This window comes from Lagopus muta, chromosome 2, assembly GCF_023343835.1.
Source record: "Lagopus muta isolate bLagMut1 chromosome 2, bLagMut1 primary, whole genome shotgun sequence".
In the NCBI taxonomy this organism is placed as follows: domain Eukaryota; kingdom Metazoa; phylum Chordata; class Aves; order Galliformes; family Phasianidae; genus Lagopus; species Lagopus muta.
In genome coordinates this window covers 24369174-24377020 of record NC_064434.1, presented here as the reverse complement: position 1 = coordinate 24377020, position 7847 = coordinate 24369174, and positions in this window count along the sequence as shown.

The window sequence follows — 7847 nt, the reverse complement described above, 5'->3', positions numbered from 1 at the left end:
CACTCAGGAATTTCAAGCATCAATAATAAGGAACTAGCAAAATTTGTCCATCAAAAAGGATACAGAATAGGCAATAAGTATATGTCTAGCTTGTTACTGCCATTCTAACTATGAGAATTGGAGCTGGGACTGAGAGACTGCACAGACATTATTTTTCACCTGAAATACTCTTTGAAGCAGAAGGTCTTTCAAAACAGAAGGAACCAGGAATAGCTTGTTTGCACAATATTTACTTATTTTTATTCAGATTGAAACAACCAAAGAAGTTCAGGCTCCTAGATGCCCTCACTATCCTAGGGCACAAAAACCCATCAAGAAATATTTAGAAATAATTATGATCTGAAAACCTGAGAGCTGACACAACTGAGGTGACAAGAGTTAGTCCAGTGTCTCTCAAAGCCAATGCACTTTTACTCAGATCAGAATCACCTGCTACTGTAGATTTCCTCCTGAACAAGGCACAGGTGAAAGCTCTGCCAGGACAAACCTGACTCTCAAGCATTTATTACAAAGCGTCCCATAAATCATTCACCTATGGGATATATATTAGACACAGCAGCAAGGTCAAAACAGGCTAATTCCAAAAAGGACAACATTATGAATGCAGGTCTTGTCAGACACCAGATCATCCCTTTTCACTTATATATAGGCAAAACAAGTGCAGTATGTGGATTATGATCCTTGGGAAAACATGCAGTCTCATCTCATTCCACCTTCTGTTACACCTGTATTCAGTAGTTCGTTTGTCAAAGCTTGTTCTCGTCCTTTCTCCTGGCAGATATCTCTGAATCTGCATTGTTTTCTCAGATGCAGAGTTTTCATCCAGCTTTTCCAGGTAGTGATTTCTGAACTGCTATCACCCATAGGCTTCTGCTTTCGACATAATGTATTATTGAGCAGCAATGGAGACAATTATTTTTTTCTAAGCCATTGCTAGTTGAAACCAAGCCTACGAAAGTCTACAAAGCAATACTGTGCATGACAGACCCAAGCTGTTGAATTTATTTTCATACACAAGCACCTCTTAAACCTTAAGATGTATATCCTTCAGGTTGTTTATCACCGGCTGGAAAGGTGTAAATGGTTTGCAATACCTTCACAGCTGCCTAAGCAGTTAGGATTTGAGCTTTTGCCTTTTGGATAATTGATGTGACATTGCAGTGGTAACAAAATGAAGAGCTCTGTTCCAACAAGAGTTTCTGCACTGTCCAAGAGCCTGCAGAGTTGTGGACAGCACAAGATAGCAAGGCAGGCACAGACATCAGCTCAGGGTCCTTCAGCATCTAATTTGATTTCAACTGTTTTCCTGCTCTGTATTCACTGGTCTCAAATTCTTCCTTAGTACCTATTTCTGCCACAACAGCTATGGTAGATGGCCAGCTCATATTGGAAAGGCACGTGGCTAGCTGAGATCACAGACATTATTAACATGTCTATTTTAACAAACCACCTCAAACCTTCCAACTTAACACATCTATGAAAAAAACTTCTCCTAGCCTCAGGCCTTACCATTTTTTGTTTTTTCTTCTGCCTCTTGTATTTGTCACATTCACTCATCACAATATCTCAATTTAAACTGTAAATCACAGAGGAAAAAAATTTCTGTAATGAGACCATGAAAAATGGGAACTTGTACCAACAGCACCTCTGGAAGTTAATGTACATAGGAATAGTACCATTATTCCAAACGTTAATTTGTTGTTTCTAAGTATATTTTTCCTCATTTTTCAAGCAGGGTAATGTAAGCTGCTTTGATTGTATTCAAACATCAGCAGGATGCCAAGCACTGCACCTCTGCGCTGGGTGTTCCTTACAGCATCTATTTTCTGTAGAGAAGGTGTGCTGCAGTGGTGGCAGGTTAAGTGAATCCAGGCATTTTGTCCTCTGGGGAAAGATCCTTTGTTTTTGTCACACTCTGATCTGCCAGAGCTCTGAAGTCACAGCATAGCAATCTCCAGACCAATGGAAATTGTGCTCTTTGGGATCAAATGGTTTTTCAGGCAACTTCTGTTGACAAAACATTGCAGCTCTGGTAAGCAGTTGTCTTCTGAGCAGCTTTTGACTTCTCACAAACTGATGGTGGAAGCACATGTGTCCACACGTTCCTGGTGCACATTTCTCCTTTTCCAGATCCCAAGAGCACAAAACACGCAAAAGAGCCTGAAGTTCTCAACATTTCCATTAAGCCGAAACTATTTTGAAGAACAAAGCTGACATCAAAAACCCATCTGGGGAGAGTTTTCCACCAAAGCCCTGCTCAGAGAGCACACACACTGGGAAAGCCCCACTGCCTGCCAAAGGTAAAAGGCTTTTGGGTCTGAATCACACACCCTATAGCGGCTGTGAGCCACAGCCTATCAAAGTGTGAGCACTACACACTGAGTAGTTCACATAACACCATTTTGCCTATGGACAGATGCGTTTTTGATTTTATTTTTTGAAAACAAAACAACCATATTCAAAGTCACGCTTCTTTTGATAGAGCGATTCTATGGGTTAAAAAAAAGAAAATCTGCACTGGATTTTGTTTTTTTTACTGAATTCTGAAGTAAGTTATAACCAAAGTCCCCAGAAGCCCTACCCAAGAACTTCTGTTTTCCTATGGCTATCACAGCTCTTTTGACTACCAGCAGCTACCAGCTAATGTCCCTCCTAGCTCACTACTCTACAACCAGCTATTTCCACAGAAAATATATATGTTGATGCTTCCTCCCCTCCCTTCCTTTTACTATTCCAAAGCCATCCTGTGACTCCAAAGAACAAGCTGGGCACCTTTCACTACTAACAAGTACTTTAATGAGCAAGAGCTGGAGCGATTAGCAACTGAAACCAGACAGTCCTCAATCTACCCAAAAAGTGAAGGCTTTACCAGCCACAGAGGTCCAACAGAGATGACTTCTGTATATACACATTCATTATGCATCAGTCTTCCACCTAGCAGAGCAAGCAGACACAGAGAAAGCCATGACTTTACTCATTTGTTATCTGCAGACTCTGTCCTGCCACACAACTAATTTACGCTCTAAGTTCTGCTCAGTGAAGCACAGCAAATTATGCACACAACCAAAAAACATTTCCAGAGAATAGATATCAAGTAAGCTTCATTCATATATTTGCATGCAAAACTAGCACCACAGCGAACAACGAAGATATTAACACCAAGACACATTGAAAAGATACACTGAAGGCATCTATTCAGAGGGCAAAGAACCACCAGCTCTTCATGAAACAATCACTTAGTGACGGCTGAAAATTACAACTACAAATCTGAGAATCTTCAAAAGTACCCAGGAATAGAATCATAGAATTGAGTTGGAAAGGATCCTTAAGGGCCATCTAGTCCAACTCCCCTGCAGCGAACAGGGACACCCACAGTTAGATCAGGTTGCTCAGAGCCCCATCCAGCCTGACCATGAATGTCTCCAGGGATGGGGCTTCCACCACTTCTCTGGACAACCTGTTCCACTGCTTCACCACCATTATTGTAAAAAGCTTTTCCCTTATGTCCCATCTGCATCTCCCCTCTTAATTGGAAGACATTTCCCATTATCACAACAGACCCTGCTTCACAGAAAGAAAAACAGAAGTCCCAATCAAACGTCCTTGTGTAACTACATACTGAGCATCAAAATTCAAGTGAGATCTCTGAGTTTTCCAAGCAGCTGGTAGAGGTGCAGCACAAGGCCCACAAGGCAGAGCCAATGCTGCAAGCCTCCACTCAGAAAAATTCTGAGCAGCCTGAAGTGTGTGTTCCTGTGCAGGACCGCAGCTTTATGAGGACTTCAGCTAATGCCAGCTGCAGTACAAACCTCGCTCAGTAAAGAAGAAAGAGCCTGCTGATTTCTTTATAGCATCAGTTTGATAATGTTAAAGATGGTCTTTACAAAAAGCACATGCAGTCATTTAGACTTTTATTCCAGGTGTACGGATGACCTCAGTTCTTAGCAATCATTTTCTACAGTTATGATGGTTAAAAAGGTGACATCTGAACAAGTAACATTACATATAGCAGATCTGTTTTTAAGATACTGTTCTTTCAGGCTACAGAAATATCTTCAGATTAAATTCTGATATAGAAAAGGGTTTAATGTCTTCTAAATTCTGCACAATGGGCAGTTTAATAAATATTGAACCTGGCATGGACTAAGTCAATCACAGCGAGAACATCGTCTGCAAAAATAATAAAAGCTTGTTACCACTACAGCTGTGTTTTTCAGTCATAAAAAAGTATTTATCAAGCAGGACTATTTACAGATGGCATACATCTATATGGTGTACAGAGATGATTTTACCCTCTCAGATCTTTAGTAAAGCATCCTAAGCAAGAGTCACTGCTGCAGAACAATTTTCAGCTACCTCCAGGAAGCAACGGGCTCTTTCCTCTGCAGCAATACAGTGCAATAAATGCTAGGAACTGAGAGAGGACCCTCCTACATCACAGCCCCATCAGATCTTCTTAGTAACCAATTTGGATTATGCCTGTTTGATGGCTGTGTTTCAGATTATATGTGGCTTTCAGCCTAGAAGCAGCTAGGCCAGCTGAGTATTGTACTGTGGGCACCTCTGCTGTGGATAGCAAGGTTGCTTTGCTTTTCCTTCCAAAGACTTATTTACATAAGCGGGAAAACAATTTGGAGATCAAAAGCAAAACCCTGCACCTAGAACAGGTATAAACATATTGTCATGAGGCTGCCCAGGTGAAACAGGGAAACAACTCTGAAAACTGACTGCATGTGCAATTTTGCTTAGACATTTTTTCCTCTATATGCACTCATCATTTCAGCTGAGGGAGGATGGCAAAGAGAGGAGTTAAATTAATACAGTCTATGAGCAGTTCTGGAAGTCTTTAAAATGCTTACTGTGTGAGAACTGTATCCAAATTGGTGCTTGGAAAGAAAATGAATAAAATGGCATTTCTTAATCACGTCACAAAATGTTAAGGTTAAGGGAGAGGGCTTTATATAACTCATGAAAATCAGTTTAAGCCAAAGTATGGAGGCAATAGAATATCTACCCCCCCAAAAATTGATGGTTTATTTTAAAGGGACATTTAAATGCATTTTTCCAGTATATATTTACAATGTTCACAGTACAAAATTCTAATTTTCTTTAATTGAAGGTAAAAAAGATGAAAAATATTTTTGTCAAGGATCACTTCTAAACAAAATGAATAGAAATAGAGAGAGGAGTAATGATTCTACAGTTACACTGCACATCCTAATATATGCTTACATTCAGCAAAATATATCTGCATTACTGACATATTCTACTATATTACACATTATTCAACTTGTATTACAAATCCTACTACTGATTTGAAACACTCCATGCAATTTCCTTTTCCTACGTGTATGTTGACTCAGATGTTTGTATATTTGTTATCCCTGATGTGCCAGCATTGTGATAAATTCTAAGAAGCAAGGGCATGATCTAAATTCAAATAAGAAGTTCTTTCAACTGTGAAAAATTACACTTCTTTTAATGCCGGATCTTGAAAAGCACAGTATTATAATTACCAATTGGGGCATCATAATAAAGAGAAAAATGTACTCAGCTGTAGGTAAAACTACTACATTCAGCCTCTAGAGGTAAGAGAGGAACAGTCTAAGAAGCACCTCAGTCATAGCAACAAGGATTCTCTTCCATTCAAAACCCTGTAGCAACAGCAGATATAGGCTACAGGACATGAAGAACTTTATAGGCATCATATTTTTATTTATTTTCTAAAGGCAGGGATCAGACTAGAATGTATGTTATTCAGCACCTTTTCTCATATTTTTCCCCTAAAAGCACTGACATTGCAAAGACTCACAGTACAGCCATGCCATGCCAAAGCAGGTCTTCCTGCTTTGCTGGCTTCTGCCTACTGCCCAACACATCAGAGCTGAACCGAGGATGCTCTGCAGCTTTCAGGATTCGTTTCCTATTAAACATTAAAATAAATCCTAGTGTCACAGACTTTGAAGTCCAAAAAGGCCAACTGGAGTGTCTACTTTGATGAGTTCAACAACACAGACCATTACACTTCATCCAGCAGCTCATGCACCAATTTTTCCAGTTCAGGTGGAGCAAAGACACTCCTCCTGAACTGACCTAACCTGATTAATAGTTCATTAAGTGCTGGCATTATGCATGGCAAAGACTTTCTTCTGCTTGTAGAACACCTCCCATAATACAGCTCTGATACTTAGTAGAGCATAATGTTCTTCCAAAAGATAAATAAATAATAAGGTTGTCATATCTGACTTTCCTATATTAATGCCTATTTCATGATCCCATTTTCCCTTTCTTAATTAAAGTCCACAGCTACATGACAAAGCATCTTCAACTTGCCTGAATCTTTTTGTTTCAGCTAGACCCAGCATCCCATGACATTTTCACTGTGCCTATCATTTTTTGCTTCAAGGGATATAAGGAGTTCATACATCTTCCTGCTGGCTGCAGCCTGATCACCAAGTCCTGCTCTCCATCAACAGATGACAGATCAATAGCTGGAGACAGGGAAGTTGTGTCAGCATAGATCTACATTTTATCTACCCTAAAACCACTTCTGAAGTCTTCCAACACTTCCTCTCTGTTAACAAGTCAGTGCTTACCCATCTATGTGCTTATTTCCAAGCTACAGTTCACTCCTGAAGTTATTCCAAGCATTTTTATTCCTATTTTCCGATTGATTTACCTTCATACATACAAGTTCATGTTCCCTGGGGGACTGAATTGTACCCACTGATCACAACCTCTGTCCAATTCAAATGCCCTAAATCCTCCAGCGCTTAACGGATTTAAACAAATCTTAGCAAATGAGCATGCTGAGGGACAAGCTATGTTCCTTTTGAAGAATTCTCCACATTTAATTACGGTACATTTAAGACCATATGTTGTAAAGAAGAGCACTTTCCACATGAACATCATGGCTGAACAGAGCAGTCTTTTGGCGACTGACAGTTGCATGCATCCTCTCAGAAATGCAACCACGTATTCTCTACCATGTATTCTCTTAACACCATCTTTACTGACCCAGAACACACCAGTGTCTCACCGAGAACAGTTTCACACTGTCAAAGCTTGAGCTTCTTGAAGACACAAAGTATAACAGAAGTTTAAAGAGCCACTTGGAAGGAGGGCTAAGAGAGCACGTTTGCAAACAGATCTATCTGCAGCCTTTTACTTTAGAAATACATGCTCTTGTCAAGCTGTAAAAGAGTAGAGTTTGTTTCTTTTGTACTTCTTTCTTGACTACTGCATGATCATATCAGACTCACTTGGTTTTGTCTTCTAACTAGATGTACTTTTGAAATAGAATTACAACAATGCAGGAAAAGCTTTTCCAAATGACTGATTTACATATTCATACTGATTTTGCCTTTCCAATCTCAAACAGCTCTACAATCAAGGAACAAGTGATTCTTATTTAAATTACATGGCAGTTAGTGTTCAAAAGCTCTGGAAGACAAATAACTCCTCAGTGTCCAGCTGCTGAGAGGGAAGATTCTCATTTTGGGTTTTTACCAATAAACAAATTAAAAATATTCTGCTTTCAAATTCAAGATGGTAAAAATTTTGAAAATAAATTGCCTTAAATTGTTTTTGAATAGGACAAAAAAGAAAAACATTAATTACATTTTGTAAGCTACTTATAACTGTATGCACTAATTTGTATGTACTGCTATTTTATTTTTTTTTGCAATTCACCTGGCAGGTAACAAAAGGGAAGAAAATAGAAAATACAGTTCAAAGTCATTTGAGCTGAGACATAAACCAGCAGTAAACTAGTGAAGGTCAAATAATGTTATGTTCATTGCATTCTAGATTAAGATTTATCCACTTAACAGAGGATAAGTGAGGTT